This window comes from Arachis stenosperma, chromosome 2 (assembly GCF_014773155.1).
Source record: "Arachis stenosperma cultivar V10309 chromosome 2, arast.V10309.gnm1.PFL2, whole genome shotgun sequence".
Lineage (NCBI taxonomy): Eukaryota > Viridiplantae > Streptophyta > Magnoliopsida > Fabales > Fabaceae > Arachis > Arachis stenosperma.
The window spans coordinates 93,168,182-93,184,360 of NC_080378.1; the positions used below are offsets into that span (position 1 = coordinate 93,168,182).

Consider the following 16,179-nt stretch of genomic DNA (forward strand, 5'->3'; position numbering starts at 1 on the left):
TCCCCACCAACCCCACCACCCTCTCTTCTTCTTCACCCATTCACCAATCACCTCAATACCTCTTCACCACTCACATCCATCTCCTCCATTTCTTCTTCTTCCACTCTCTTCTTTCTTCTTTTGCTCGAGGACGAGCAAACCTTTTAAGTTTGGTGTGGTAAAAGCATTGCTTTTTATTTTTCCATAACCATTTATGGCATCCAAAGCTGGTTCAACTGAGAAGGCATGACCTCAAGCCCATCACTAAGAAGAAGATGGAGCAAACAAGAGACCCTTCTCATCATGAGATCCCTGAGATATCTCAAGGGATGCACTTTCCTCCACAAGACTATTGGGAGCAACTGAACACCTCCCTAGGAGAATTAAGTTCCAACATGGGACAACTAAGGGTGGAGCACCAAGAACATGCCATCCTCCTCCATGAAATTGGAGAAGATCAAAGGATCATGAGAGAGGAGCAACAAAGACAAGGAAGAGACATTGAGGAGCTCAAGCACTCCATAGGATCTTCAAGAAGAAGAAAGAGCCGCCATCACTGAGGTGGACCCGTTCTTTAATCTCCTTGATCTTTATTCTTCTGTTTTTCGAAAATTATGCTTTATGTTTATCCATGTTTGTGTCTTATGATCATTAGTGTCTTAGTGTCTATGCCTTAAAGCTATGAATATGAATCCATCACCTTTCTTAAATGAAAACTGTTTTTATCACAAAAGAACAAGAAGTACAGGATTTCAAATTCATCTTTAAAACTAGCTTAAATAGTTTGATGTGGTGACAATACTTGTTGTTTTCTGAATGTATGCTTAAACAGTGCATGTGTCTTATGATCATTAGTGTCTTAGTGTCTATGCCTTAAAGCTATGAATATGAATCCTCACCTTTCTTAAATGAAACTGTTTTTATCACAAAAGACAGAAGTACAGGATTTCAAATTCATCTTTAAAACTAGCTTAAATAGTTTGATGTGGTGACAATACTTGTTGTTTTCTGAATGTATGCTTAAACAGTGCATATGTCTTTTGAATTTGTTGTTCATGAATGTTAAAAATTGTTGGCTCTTGAAAGAATGATGAAAAAGGAGACATGTTACTAAGGATCTGAAAAATCATAAAATGATTCTTGAAGCAAGAAAAAGCAGTGAATACAAAAAAAAAAGAGAGAAAAACGAAAAAAAAGGGGGAGAAAGAGAAAAAGAAAGAAAAAGAAAGAAATAAAGTTGTGATCCAAGGCAATAAGAGTGTGCTTAAGAACCCTGGACACCTCTAATTGGGGACTTTAGCAAAGCTGAGTCACAATCTGAAAAGGTTCACCCAATTATGTGTCTGTGGCATGTATGTATCCGGTGGTAATACTGGAAGACAGAGTGCTTTGGGCCACAGCCAAGACTCAATAAAGTAGCTGTGTTCAAGAATCATCTACTTAACTAGGAGAATCAATAACACTATCTGGATTCGGAGTTCCTAAAGAAGCCAATCATTCTGAATTTCAAAGGATAAAGTGAGATGCCAAAACTGTTCGGAGGCAAAAAGCTAATAGTCCCGCTCATCTTTGGAGCTTAGTTTCATTGATTTGGAGTCTATAGTATATTCTCTTCTTTTTATCTTATTTGATTTTCAGTTGCTTGAGGACAAGCAACAATTTAAGTTTGGTGTTGTGATGAGCGATAATTTGTACGCTTTTTGGCATTGTTTTTAGTAGTTTTGGTAGTTTTAGTTGAGTTTTTATTATATTTTTATTAGTTTTTAGTTAAAATTCACTTTTCTGGACTTTACTATGAGTTTGTGTGTTTTTCTGTGATTTCAAGTATTTTTTGGCTGAAATTGAGGGATCTGAGCAAAAATCTGATCCAGAGACTCAAAAGGACTGCAGATGCTGTTGGATTCTGACCTCCCTGCACTCGAAGTAGATTTTCTGGAGCTAAAGAAGCCCAATTGGCGCGATCTCAACGGCGTTGGAAAGTAGACATCCTGGGCTTTCCAACAATATATGATAGTCCATACTTTGCCCAAGATTTGATGGCCCAAACCGGCGTTCAAAGTCACCTACAGAATTTCCAGCGTTAAACGCCGGAACTGGCACCTAAATGGGAGTTAAACGCCCAAACTGGCATAAAAGCTGACGTTTAACTCCAAGGAGAGTCTCTACACGAAAATGCTTCATTGCTCAGCCCAAGCACACACCAAGTGGGCCCGGAAGTGGATTTTTATGTCATTTACTCATCTCTGTACACCCTAGGCTACTAGTTTCCTATATATAGGACCTTTTACTATTGTATTTTAGATCTTTTGATCATGCTTTGATGATTAAACCCTCTTTGGGGGAGGCTGGCCATTCGGCCATGCCTAGACCTTGTTCTTATGTATTTTCAACGGTGGAGTTTCTACACACCATAGATTAAGGTGTGGAGCTCTGCTGTACCTCGAGTATTAATGCAATTACTATTGTTCTTCCATTCAATTTTGCTTGTTCTTTGTCCAAGATATCACTTGTTCTTCAACATGATGAATGTGATGATCCGTGACACTCATCATCATTCTCACTCATGAACAAGGTGACTGACAACCACTTTTGTTCTACAAGCAACCAAGGCTCTAGTGAATATCTCTTGGATTCTTTAATCGGAATCTTCGTGGTATAGGCAGGACCTGATGGCGGCATTCAAGAGAATCCGGAAGGTCTAAACCTTGTCTGTGGTATTCTGAGTAGGATTCAATGACTGAATGACTGTGACGTGCTTCAAACTTGTAACCTGCTGGGCGTAGTGACAACGCAAAAGAATCAATGGGTTCTATTCCAGTAGGAGCGGGAACCAACCGGTGATTGGCCGTACTGTGACAGAGTACGTGAGCATTAGCTTTCACTGCGAGGATGGGAGGTAGCCACTGACAATGGTGAAACCCTACACGAGCTTGCCATGGAAAGGAGTAAGAAGGATTGGATGAAGACAGTAGGAAAGCAGAGAGACGGAAGGGAAGGCATCTTCATACGCTTATCTGAAGTTCCTACCAACGAATTACATAAGTACCTCTATCTTTATCTTTATGCTTTATTCGTTTATCACTATACCCATTTGAGTCTGCCTGACTGAGATTTACAAGGTGACCATAGCTTGCTTCATACCAACAATCTCCGTGGGATCGACCCTTACTCACGTAAGGTATTACTTGGACGACCCAGTGCACTTGCTGGTTAGTTGTGTGAAGTTGTAGTGATCACAATTTCGCGCACCATGCGCCCTCTTCACATATGACTGTGAGGACTTGGTCCAACCTTTGATCAAAGTTGACCTTTCTAGTGTAAGGATGTTCATCTCCTTGCATCATGGGCAAATTGAATGCCAACCTTACACTTTCCGGACTGAAATCCAAGTATTTCCCCCGAACCATAGTGTTCCGAGGGTTACCTGAAACGTATAGCTCGGTCGTCTGGAGAGGCCCGAGGTGGGGGTCAGGGACCCGAGCTTGATATGTTGAGTGGTTGGTGGTTGTACCTGCAATGACACTCCGATGCTTAAGTTAGCATGGGTCCAAGCAGATATGTGTAGAATGTGGAATGTGTCTCATACCTGGGTGCTCCAGTGTATTTATAGTAGTTGGCCGTGATCTTCCCTGGATAAGATATTCTTATCTTATCTTATCTTTCGGGAGTTTTATCCCTATCTTTGTGGAACCGCCTTTGCTAGGCCTTTTTGGCCTTTAGGTTTTGGGCTGCGTTCCTTTTGATGGGCCTTCCTTGCTTTGTTGTCCGAGGTCCGACCTCTAGGCGTGGGCCTTAGGACGAGGTCGGACTTTTCATAGATTTGCCGAGTTGGAGGAGCCCGGTCAGGGTATGAACAGTGCCCCTGCCCGAGTTCGTCCTTTTTTGGAGGTCGAGCTCGGGCATAGTAGTTTTTCAAAATTTCAAAAAATGGCCGTTCCTGCATTTATTGCTTTTTACCGTTTCTCCTCGATTTCCGTTTGGGCTCCGTGAAGGCATTATTTATTTGCCCCTTCCTTTTTCTTCGTTTATTCTGTTCCCTTCCTGTTTTTCTAAGTTTCTCCGTCTCCTTTTTCGAGCACTGCTTCTTCTCTCTCTTAGTTCTTCTTCCCCGAATCTTTCCGTGTGCCTTTCCGGGGTTTCCTCTGCGCCGCTGTTTTGTTCTCCTTGCTTCGGAGCTTCTTCGCCTTCGTTTTCTTTCTTCCAGGTTCGTTCCTATGTTTCTCTTTTCTTGTGATCATATGCTTCTGTTTCTTTGTGTGGCTCTTGTTTGTTTCTTTTTCTTTATGCCTGGGTTGCCCCAAAAAGAGGTGCCGCCATTGCTTGTTGTTTGCATATGGGGGGGGGGCTCTTTTTCGTTCTCTGATATTTTGTTCCGGGTTGCCTTATTTTCTTCGTTGGGTTTTTGTTTCTTGCTTGCTGAATGGGTTTTTGCTGTCTGCTTTTATGTGATTTTTGCTTGCTGTTGTATTCTTCTTTGTAGGTAAGAGTTTTATGTCTCGAAAGGTTCTTCAAGCGATGTCGACCAAGATTCCAAGTGGTCTTGGTTGGGTAGACCCTCTTCCTCTAAAAGTCCCTTCTGTGGTAGATTCTGAGTATTTAGCTAGGTTCCGTAGGCACTGTAGCATATGTGAAAATAGAGAGTCTGAGAGGGATTATGAACTAGTAGCCCCGGATTCTGAGGAGAGAGTGTGCTTCCCGCCCCTAGATAGTTCCGAGAAGCTCTTCTTTTATGCTTATGATTGTTTTTTCTCTAAGCTGAGTGTCCGACTTCCTTTTACCGACCTGGAGTCCGAGGTGTTATGGTCTTGTAACCTTGCCCCTACGCAGCTCCATCCGAATTCTTGGGCGTTCTTAAAGCTGTTTCAACTTTTGTGTCAGTTTTGGGCGTCGCTCCCTCTATTTCTCTTTTTCCTACTTGTTTGTGTTGACGAAGCCGGGGTCGGGTGGAGGGAAGGTGTCTTGGGTCTCTTTTAGGGCTAACCAGGGAAGGAAGTTTTGTAACCTATATGATGAGTCCTTTCATGATTTTAAGAACTTTTATTTCAAGGTCCGGGCTACTGGAGACGCCCGACCTTTCTTTCTAGATGAGAGTGGGGAGCCTTCCTTTCCTCTTTGTTGGCAGGAGAATGTAGTGTCTGCTAAGTATACCTTTGAGAGTCTAGATGAGGTTGAGCAGGCTTTTGTGGGTGTGGTGAGCAGTTTATGGGGTCGGGCACCTCACTTGGACACGAAGAAAATGTTGGGAGATCCAAGCCTTCTCCGTTCCGAGTTAGGTAGTTCCCGACCTCTCCGAGATTCATCTTTTTTAGTATTTTTGGCTTTGCTTGTTTTGGTGGAATTTCTGTTGTGGTAATCCTTTTCTTTTATTTCTGCAGAGATGTCTTCTCAGGCGGATTCCATGAAGTTCCTTCGTCGGACGAAGAAGTCTGTGGCCGCTCGGAATATTGAGGCTGGGGGGGCTTCTGCCCGATCTTCTCCGGAGAAGACTACTGTGGGTGTCACTACTCGGTCAAAGACTATTCCGACTCCCCAGTTCTGAGCTATAAATCAAGATCCTCCGACCTCTGGGCCCGCTACCTCTTCTCCTCCTCCGTTCTCGGGTCCTCCTCCCAAGAAGCAGAAGACCTCTCGAGAGCTTGCGGGTTTTAACGATAAGGATTTCGATGCTCTTGGTTGGATTGAACAGCATATTCTCCCTCAGACTTTTATTTCTACTGATGATGTGTCTATGGAGCACCATTTTCAGTATATGGCGCGGAGCTGTGTCCGGATGGCCAGTCTTCATGCTGCTATTGCCCGGGAGTTCAAGAAATCCCCCATTGGCGCGACCAGCTCCCGACTTGAGAAGGCTCAGTCCGAGTTCGAGAAGATTAGTGAGCTGAAGGCTGCTAGGATTACTGAGTTGGAGGCCTCTTTGGAGAAAGAGAAAGCTAAAGCTACCGCGGCGGTGGCGGCAGCGAAAGCATCTGAGGAGATGGCGAAGGCGGCGACGGAGAATTATACTCGGATATACGCCGAGCTTGTGGAGACAAAGGAGAGGTTGCAGTCTGCTCGGGATGATTTTTACGAGCTAGAAGGTCATGTGGCCAAGGGTATGGATGCTATGTTTGAATAATCTGAAGGCTCAGGTCCGGGCTCTTGCTCCTGATCTGGATCTGAGTTTATTTAGTACGGATAACGTTGTTGTGGAGGGAAAGATTGTCCCTGCTCCCAACGAGGATGAGGTTCCGGTGTCCGACCCCAAAGTTCCGGTTGCGAACCCGACTTCATCTTTGGCCGGGGATGGATCTGGTGTGGAGGTTTCAAATCGGGATGACGGTGCTGTCGATGCAGTCCCGATTTCTATGTTTCCTCCGCAGCCTTTTGTTGATGTGGAGTCCGGAAAGGACCTTGATCCTCTGTAATCTTTTGGTTTTTTGCCCGGCCTGTGGGCTCTTTTGTTTTTGGATGGTTTCTGTGAATGCTTTGGACACCCTTTTTTGCTTTTTAGCTACTTGTAGTAACTTTTTAGCTTATTTATGCGGTGTTTTTGTTCACGTTTTGACCTTTTGTTCCGCTTTTATGCTTTTTAGTTGTTTTTGGTTAACAACTTTTTAGCTAGCGCTTGAAACTTTTGCTTTACCCTTTCCTTTGATTTCGTTTTTTCGCTTGTACTTTTTAGTTGTTTTGTATAGCAACTTTTTAGTAAGCGTTTTCGAAATCTTGGCTTTCGCCGTTTTAGGGCTTCTTTCTTGGGTCCGGGCTTTTTCTCGGACCTCGGGCGTTCGAGTACCTCCCTTTGTTGGGTCCGACCTTGTCGTTGGTCGGCCTTTTAAGTTATTTTTGTAATCTCTTTTTATTTGGCTTTTTTGAGCCTTTTCAGAGTTGCGTTTATAACTTCTCACATTAATTTGAACCTCGTCGCTTTATCTTTGCCGACCTTGTGTGGTCTTTTTGGCAAATGATTTTTTGCGTTTTGTCGAGCATAAATTAATGTGCCTTGGCGGGGTACTCTCTAGGATTTGTTTCATCATGAGGAAGAGAAAAATAGAAAAATTTGATTAGTATTTAAAAAAGAAAGAATATTTACAGAGTGTTTACCCTTGACTAGGTTTGGTGTCTTACTTAACCGGGTGTCTCATTAAAAAACCCTTGTAGGGAAAAAGAGTACACCTCGGGTTAAATTTTCCTAGCTGTAGTACCGTCTTAGATTACAGGCGTGCCAGGCCCTGGGCAGCTCATTGCCTTCTAGGTCGGATACTTTGTAATAGCCTGTCCCTAAGACTTCTGTTACCTTGTAGGGTCCTTTCCAATTTGCAGCTAACTTTCCTTCTCCCGACTTTTGTATTCCGATGTCATTTCGGATTAGAATCAGGTCGTGAATGGAGAAGCTTCGCTTTATTACTTTCTGATTGTATCTGAGGGCCGTTCGCCGTTTTAAGGCTTCTTCTCGGATCCGAGCTCTTTCTCGGACCTCGGGGAGGAGGTCGAGTTCTTCCCTTTGTGCCTGTGGGTTACCCTTTTCGTTGTAGAAGATGGTTCTGGGTGACCCTTCCTCTATTTCAATAGGAATCATTGCCTCCATCCCATAGGCTAGTCGGAATGGCGATTCTCCCGTTGTAGAGTGTGGAGTTGTCCGATATGCCCATAGCACCTGGGGGAGCTCTTCGGCCCATGCCCCTTTGGCCTCTTGGAGTCTCCGTTTTAACCCTGCCAAGATGACTTTATTTGCAGCCTCTGCTTGTCCATTGGCTTGTGGGTGCTCGACTGAGGTGAATTGCTGTTTGATTTTTAGTTCGGCCACCAAGTTCTGAAAACTTGTGTCCGTGAACTGTGTTCCATTGTCTGTTGTGATGGAGTAGGGGACTCCGAACCTTGTGACAATATTTTTGTATAGGAATTTGTGACTTTTCTGAGCCGTAATGGTGGCTAAGGGTTCGGCTTCGATCCACTTTGTGAAGTAGTCGACCCCTACTATGAGGTATTTGACTTGCCCCGGTCCTTGGGGAAACGGGCCGAGTAGGTCAAGTCCCCATTTTGCGAAGGGCCATGGTGCGGTGATGCTGATAAGGTCTTCGGGTGGTGCCTTGTGAAAATTGGCGTGTTTTTGGCAGGGGGGCATATTTTCACAAATTCCGTTGCGTCTCTTTGCAAGGTCGGCCAGTAGAATCCGGCTCGGACTACCTTCTTGGATAATGCCCGAGCTCCGAGATGGTTCCCACACATGCCTCCGTGGACTTCTTCGAGGACGCTCTTTGTTTCTGAGGTCGGGACGCACCTAAGGAGGGGGTTTGAGAATCCTCTTCTGTATAATACGTCGTGAATTAGTGTATAATTCTGGGCGTCTTTTGTGAGTCTTTTAGCTTCCTTTCTTTCGGTGGGGAGAGTTCCCGACTTCAGGTAGTTGAGTATGGGGGTCATCCATCCTTGCTGTTGGTTGGATATATTTAGCGTTTCTTCCTCTCTTATCACGGAGGGAGATTGTAAGGTTTCCTGGAGGAGACTTCTGTTGTTACCTCCGGGCTTGGTGCTGGCGAGTTTTGAGAGGGCGTCTGCCCGGGCGTTTTGTTCCCGAGGTATGTGCTGGATCTGTATTTCTGAAAAGTGGCGTAATTGTGCCTGTGTTTGGTCCAGGTATTTTTTCATAGTTGGATCTTTGGCCTGGTAGCTTCCATTTACTTGTGACGTGACGACCTGGGAGTCGCTGAAGATCGTGATTCTCTGGGCTCCGACCTCTTCGGCTAGCTTTAGACCTGCTAGTAGGGCCTCGTATTCGGCTTGGTTGTTTGAAGCCTGGAACTCGAATTTTAGGGATAGTTCTATCCGCGTTCCTTGGTCGCTTTCGAGTATAACCCCGGCTCCGCTTCCTGTTTTGTTTGAGGACCCGTCGACATACAGGTTCCATGAGAGTGGGGTTCCAGGGGTCTCAGTGTATTCCGCGATGAAGTCGGCTAGATACTGAGATTTTATGGCAGTCCGGGCTTCATAGTGGAGGTCGAACTCGGACAGTTCTACCGCCCATTGTAGTATTCGTCCCGCCAGGTCCGTTTTTTGTAGGATGTGTCTCATGGGTTGGTTTGTCCGGACTTTGATGGTGTGGGCTTGAAAGTAGGGGCGGAGCCTCCGAGCTGTGAACACTAGGGCGTAGGCGAATTTTTCTATCTTCTGATAGTTTAATTCGGCCCCTTGTAGTGCCTTGCTTACAAAGTATATGGGGTGTTGTCCTTGATCATTTTCTCGTATTAACGCTGAAGCGACTGCTCGATTTCCAACCGAGAGGTAAAGTACGAGTTCTTCTCCTTTTAAAGGTCGGGTTAGGATTGGTGGCTGCCCGAGGAATTCCTTGAATTCTTGGAAGGCTTTTTCGCACTCCGGGGTCCATGAGAAGGGTTTCCCTTTCTTTAGGAGCGAGTAGAGAGGTAGTGATTTTATCGCTGATCCTGCCAAGAATCTTGATAGGGCGGCTAGCCTTCCATTCAGTTGTTGTACTTCTTTGACACACGTCGGGCTCTTCATATTGAGTATTGCTTGGCATTTGTCCGGGTTCGCTTCGATGCTCCTTTGAGTCAGCATGAAGCCTAAGAACTTTCCGGCTTCTGCGGCGAAGGTGCACTTTGTCGGGTTAAGTCTCATGTTGTGTTTTCTGAGGGTACCGAAGACGCTGGTGAGGTCGGTAAGCAAGTTTCTGTCTTCTTGTGTCTTTACCAGCATGTCGTCGACGTACGCCTCTAGCTGTAGTCCGATGTGCTCTGAGAACACTTTGTTCATTAGCCTCTGGTAGGTTGCCCCTGCGTTCTTTAGCCCGAAGGGCATTACTACGTAGCAGTAGTTTGCCCTTGGGGTTATGAACGATGTTTTTTCTTGGTCGGGTCCGTACATTGGGATTTGATTGTATCCCGAGTATGCATCCATGAAGGAGAGATATCTGTAGCCTGAGGCTGCGTCTACTAAGGCGTCGATGTTTGGTAGTGGATAAGGGTCTTTGGGGCAGGCTTTGTTGAGGTCTGTGTAATCGACGCACATCCTCCATTTTCCGTTGGGCTTTTTTACCAGGACCACGTTTGCGAGCCACAGGGGGTATTTTACTTCCCTAATGAACCCTGCATCTAGTAGTGCTTGTACTTGTTCTTCTATCGCTTGCATGCGCTCGGGTCCGAGCTTCTGGCGTCTTTGTTGGACAGGTCGGGATCCCGGGTAAACTGATAGCTTATGGCACATCAGGTCGGGGCTTATGCTTGGCATGTCGGAGGCTTTCCAGGCGAAGAGGTCGGAATTCTCCTTTAAGAGGGTTATGAGTTCCTCTTTTAGGCCCGTTTTGAGGTTCGCTCCCATGTTTGTTATTTTTTCAGGTGTGTTCCCAATCTGGACTTTTTCGGTCTCTCCCTCTGGTTGTGGTCGAAGATCTTCTCGGGACTGCACTCGTCCGAGCTCTATCGTGTTGACCTCCTTCCCTTTTAGGCTCAGGCTTTCGTTGTAGCATCGCCGCGCTAGTTTTTGGTCGCCTTTTAGGGTAGCGATTCCTTTTGCGGTAGGGAACTTCATACAGAGGTGTGGGGTCGAGACTATAGCTGCCAGTCTGTTTAGGGTTGGTCGCCCAATGAGGGCATTGTATGCCGAAGTGACGTCGACTATAATGTAGTCGATGCTTAATGTTTTAGATTGCTCGCCTCTTCCAAAGGTAGTGTGTAGTGGGATGTATCCTAAGGGATGGATTGGGGTATCCCCTAGCCCAAATAGGTCGGTGGGATAGGCCTTTAGTTCTTTTTCTTCAAGTCCGAGCTTGTCGAATGCCGTTTTGAACAGGATATCTGCTGAGCTTCCCTGGTCAATCAGGGTTCGATGTAAGTTGGCGTTCGCTAGGATAATGGTGACTACCATTGGATCGTCGTGCCCGGGAATTATCCCTTGAGCATCTTCTCGGGTAAATGAGATAGTAGGTAACTCGGGCAGGGGGCTGTCTTCTCGGACATGATAGACTTCTTTGAGGTGTCTTTTTCGTGAGGATCTGGATGTTCCTCCGCCTGCAAAACCTCCATTTATCATGTGGACGCGTCTTTCAGGGGTTCGCGGGGTCTGTTCGGCCCGACCTTCGTTATCTCCCCGCCTTCTCTTCCTGGTCTCTTCTCCTTTCTCTGCTATGTATCTGTCGAGTTTTCCTTCTCTCGCCAGCTTTTCTATAACATTTTTTAGGTCGTAGCAGTCGTTAGTAGAATGACCGTAGAGCTTGTGATATTCACAGTATTCGGACCGATCTCTTCCCGCTCTCTTGTGTTTTAGCGGTCGGGGCGGTGGGATCTTTTCGGTGTGGCATACTTCTCTGTAGACGTCTACCAGGGAGACTCGGAGGGGGGTGTAGTTGTGGTACTTCCGTGGCTTGTCCGAGTTGGGGTCTTCTTTTTTCTTCTGTTCCCGGTCCCGATCTCGGAGTGGGTAGGTTGATTCCTTCCTAGAAGAGTTTCTTAGCTGGGAGGTTTCCTCCATGTTGATATATTTTTCTGCCCGCTCCTGCACCTCGTATAGGGAGGTCGGGTAGCGTTTGGATAGGGATTGGCTAAACGGTCCCTCTTTTAGGCCGTTTGCTAGTCCCATGATGGCTGCTTCAGTGGGCAAGTGTTGTATGTCCAGGCAAGCTTTGTTGAATCGCTCCATGTATTCTCGGAGAGTTTCTTGGTTACCTTGCTTGATCCCGAGTAGACTGGGGGCATGTTTCGCCTTGTCCTTTTGAATAGAGAACCTTGTTAGGAATTTTTTGGTTAGGTCTTCGAAGCTGGTGATTGATCTTGGTGGCAGGTTGTCGAACCACTTCATGGCCGACTTGGTGAGAGTGGTGGGGAAGGCTTTGCACCGAATCGCGTCGGAGGCGTCGACTAGGTACATTCTGCTTCTGAAGTTGCTGAGGTGGTGACTTGGATCGGTGGTGCCGTCGTAGAGATCCATGTCGGGTGGTTTGAAGCTTCGCGGCACCTTCTCCTTCATGATCTCTCGTGTGAAGGGATCATGGTTGCCTTCGGGGGTGGTGCCGCGCTCTGTCCGGTCTTTCAGGTTGGCCTCTATTTTCCGTAGCTTTTCTTCTAATTCTCTGCGCTTGCGAGCCTCCCTTCTCAGATCTTGTTCAGTTTCTTTCTGCTTCTTTATGTCCTCTTCGAGTTGTTTTAGTCGGTCTTGTTGCGCCCGGACTGTTTCTAGAATCTCCGAGTTCTTCTCTTTTTCGAAATTTTGTAGATCCTTGTGTGGGAGTGATGTCTTTGGGCGATTCTGTTTGTTTCCTCCTGGAGTGCGTGGTGATAGAGGGCTGTCCGGTCGTTCTCCGGTGTCAATTTCGTCCTCTTGTTCAGATGCGGCGTGGTCATTGTTGAGAGGGTCGTCCGCCATGATAGAGGGATGACTTCCAGGTCCCCGGCAACGGCGCCAATGTTCCGAGGGTTACCTGAAACGTATAGCTCGGTCGTCTGGAGAGGCCCGAGGTGGGGGTCAGGGACCCGAGCTTGATATGTTGAGTGGTTGGTGGTTGTACCTGCAATGACACTCCGATGCTTAAGTTAGCATGGGTCCAAGCAGATATGTGTAGAATGTGGAATGTGTCTCATACCTGGGTGCTCCAGTGTATTTATAGTAGTTGGCCGTGATCTTCCCTGGATAAGATATTCTTATCTTATCTTATCTTTCGGGAGTTTTATCCCTATCTTTGTGGAACCGCCTTTGCTAGGCCTTTTTGGCCTTTAGGTTTTGGGCTGCGTTCCTTTTGATGGGCCTTCCTTGCTTTGTTGTCCGAGGTCCGACCTCTAGGCGTGGGCCTTAGGACGAGGTCGGACTTTTCATAGATTTGCCGAGTTGGAGGAGCCCGGTCAGGGTATGAACACATAGTAAGATAATTCTTTGGATTCGGGTTCACACTTTGATCATGGTTCTTGGTGATCCATGCATTGGCATAGAACTCTTGAACCATCAAGATTCCGACTTGTTGAATGGGGTTGGTAAGTACTTCCCAACCTCTTCTTCGGATCTCATGGCGGATCTCCGGATATTCACCCTTTTTGAGTGAAAAGGGGACCTCGGGTATCACCTTCTTCAAGGCCACAACTTCATAGAAGTGGTCTTGATGCACCCTTGAGATGAATCTATCCATCTCCCATGACTCGGAGGTGGAAGCTTTTGCCTTCCCTTTCCTCTTTCTAGAGGTTTCTCCGGCCTTGGATGCCATAAATGGTTATGGAAAACGAAAAAGCAACGCTTTTACCACACCAAACTTAAAAGGTTTGCTCGTCCTCGAGCAAAAGAAGAAAGAAGAGAGTAGAAGAAGAAGAAATGAGGAAGAGGGAGATGGTGGTGTATTCGGCCAAAGAGGGGGGGAAGTAGTGTTTAGGTTGTGTGTAAATGAAGGAGTGAAGAAGGGTATTTATAGGAGAGAGGGGAGGAGGTAGTTCGGCCATTATGGGTGGGTTTGGGAGGGAAAGTGGTTTGAATTTGAAGGGTGAGGTTGGTGGGGTTTAATGAAGGATGGATGTGAGTGGTGAAGAGAAAGATGTGATTTGATAGGTGAAGGGTTTTTGGGGAAGAGGTGTTTAGGTGATTGGTGAATGGGGGAAGAAGATAGAGAGTGGTGGTGGGGTCCTGTGGGGTCCACAGATCCTGTGGTGTCAAGGAAAAGTCATCCCTGCACCAAATGGCATCAAAATTCACGTTTTGAGCCATTTCTGGCGTTAAACGCCGGGCTGGTGCCCATTCCTGGCGTTTAACGCCAGGTTCTAGCCCTTTTCTGGCATTTAACGCCAGTCTGGTGCCCCTTTCTGGCGTTAAACGCCCAGAATGGTGCCAGACTGGGCGTTAAACGCCCAACTGCTAGGCTTACTGGCGTTTAAACGCCAGCAGCATCTTCCTCCAGGGTGTGCTGTTTTTCTTCCTATTTTTCATTCTGTTTTTGCTTTTTTCATTGTTTTTGTGACTTCTTATGATCATCAACCTACAAAAAAAGATAAAATAACAAAAGGAAATAGTTAATTATAAAACATTGGGTTGCCTCCCAACAAGCGCTTCTTTAGTGTCATTAGCTTGACAGATGGCTCTCATGGAGCCTCACAGATACTCAGAGCCGTGTTGGAACCTCCCAACACCAAACTTAGAGTTTGAATGTGGGGGTTCAACACCAAACTTAGAGTTTAGTTGTGGCCTCCCAACACCAAACTTAGAGTTTGACTGTGGGGGCTCTGTTTGGCTCTGTTTTGAGAGAAGCTCTTCATGCTTCCTCTCCATGATGATAGAGGGATGTCCTTGGGCCTTAAACACCAAGGATTCTTCATCCACTTGAATGATCAACTCTCCTCTATCAACATCAATCACAGCCTTTGCTGTGGCTAGGAAAGGTCTGCCAAGGATGATGGATTCATCCATGCATTCCCCAGTCTCTAGGACTACGAAATCAGTAGGGATGTAATGGTCTTCAATCTTCACCAAAACATCCTCTACAAGTCCATGAGCTTGTTTTCTTGAGTTGTCTGCCATCTCCAATGAGATTTTTGCAGCTTGCACCTCAAAGATCCCTAGCTTCTCCATTACAGAGAGGGGCATGAGGTTCACACTTGACCCTAAGTCACACAGAGCCTTCTTGAAGGTCATGGTGCCTATGGTACAAGGTATTGAAAACCTCCCAGGATCCTACCTCTTTTGAGGCAGTTTCTGCCTAGACAAGTCATCCAGTTCTTTGGTGAGCAAAGGGGGTTCATCCTCCCAAGTCTCATTTCCAAATAACTTGTCATTTAGCTTCATGATTGCTCCAAGGTATTTAGCAACTTGCTCTTCAGTGACATACTCATCCTCTTCAGAGGAGGAATACTCATCAGAGCTCATGAAAGGCAGAAGTAAGTCCAATGGAATCTCTATGGTCTCATTTTGAGCCTCAGATTCTCATGGTTCCTTATTGGGAAACTCAGAGGAGGTTGGTGCACGCCCATTGAGGTCTTCCTCAGTGGCGTCCACCTCTTCTCTTTCCTCTCCATATTCGGCCATGGTTATGGCTTTGCACTCTCCTTTTGGATTTTCTTCTGTATTACTTGGGAGAGTACTAGGAGGGAGTTCAGTAACTTTCTTGCTCAGCTAACCCACTTGTCCTTCCAAATTTCTGATGGAGGACCTTGTTTCATTCATGAAACTTTGAGTGATTTTAATTAGATCAGAGACCATTGTTGCTAAGTCAGAAGTATTCTGCTTAGAACTCTCTGTCTGTTGCTGAGAAGATGATGGAAAAGGCTTGTTGTTGCCAAGCCTGTTTCTTCCACCATTATTATTATTGAAACCTTGTTGAGGTCTCTCTTGATTCTTCCATGAGAAATTTGGGTGATTTCTCCATGAAGAATTATAGGTGTTTCCATAGGGTTCTCCTAGGTAATTCACATCTTCCATTGAAGGGTTCTCAGGATCATAAGCTTCTTCCTCAGAGGAAGCTTCCTTAGTACTGCCAGGTGCATTTTGCATTCCAGACAGACTTTGAGAAATCAAATTGACTTGTTGAGTCAATATCTTGTTCTGAGCTAGTATGGCATTCAGAGTATCAATCTCAAGAACTCCTTTCTTCTGACCAGTCCCATTGTTCACAGGATTCCTTTCAGAAGTGTACATGAATTGGTTATTTGCAACCATTTCAATTAGCTCTTGAGCCTCTGCAGGCGTCTTCTTCAGATGAAGAGATCCTCCAGCAGAGCTATCCAAAGACATCTTGGATAGTTCAGAGAGACCATCATAGAAAATACCTATGATGCTCCATTCAGAAAGCATGTCTGAGGGACATCTTCTGATTAATTATTTGTATCTTTCCCAAGCTTCATAGAGGGATTCTCCATCCTTCTGTCTGAAGGTTTGGACTTCCACTCTAAGCTTACTCCATTTTTGAGGTGGAAAGAACTTTGCCAAGAAGGCATTGACTAGCTTTTCCCAAGAGTCCAGGCTATCTTTAGGTTATGAGTCCAACCATATTCTAGCTCTGTCTCTTACAGCAAAAGGGAATAGCATCAGTCTATAGACCTCAGGGTCAACCCCATTAGTCTTGACTGTGTCACAGATTTGCAAGAACTCAGCTAAAAACTGATGAGGATCTTCCATTGGAAGTCCATGGAACTTGCAATTCTGTTGCATTAGAGAAACTAATTGAGGCTTAAGCTCAAAGTTGTTTGCTCCAATGGCAGGGATAGAGATGCTTCTCCCATAGAAGTTGGGAGTAGGTGCAGTAAA

The 16,179-nt window shown here is 45.8% G+C and overlaps 1 non-coding gene across 1 annotated transcript; it reads left to right on the plus strand.

Moving 5' to 3' along the window:
- Positions 1 to 15,720: 15,720 nt before the first annotated feature.
- LOC130964101 (small nucleolar RNA R71) lies at positions 15,721 to 15,828 on the plus strand. Its single transcript, XR_009080210.1, has one exon. It is a non-coding gene; the product is annotated as a small nucleolar RNA R71 (small nucleolar RNA).
- The last annotated feature ends 351 nt before the right edge of the window (positions 15,829 to 16,179 follow it).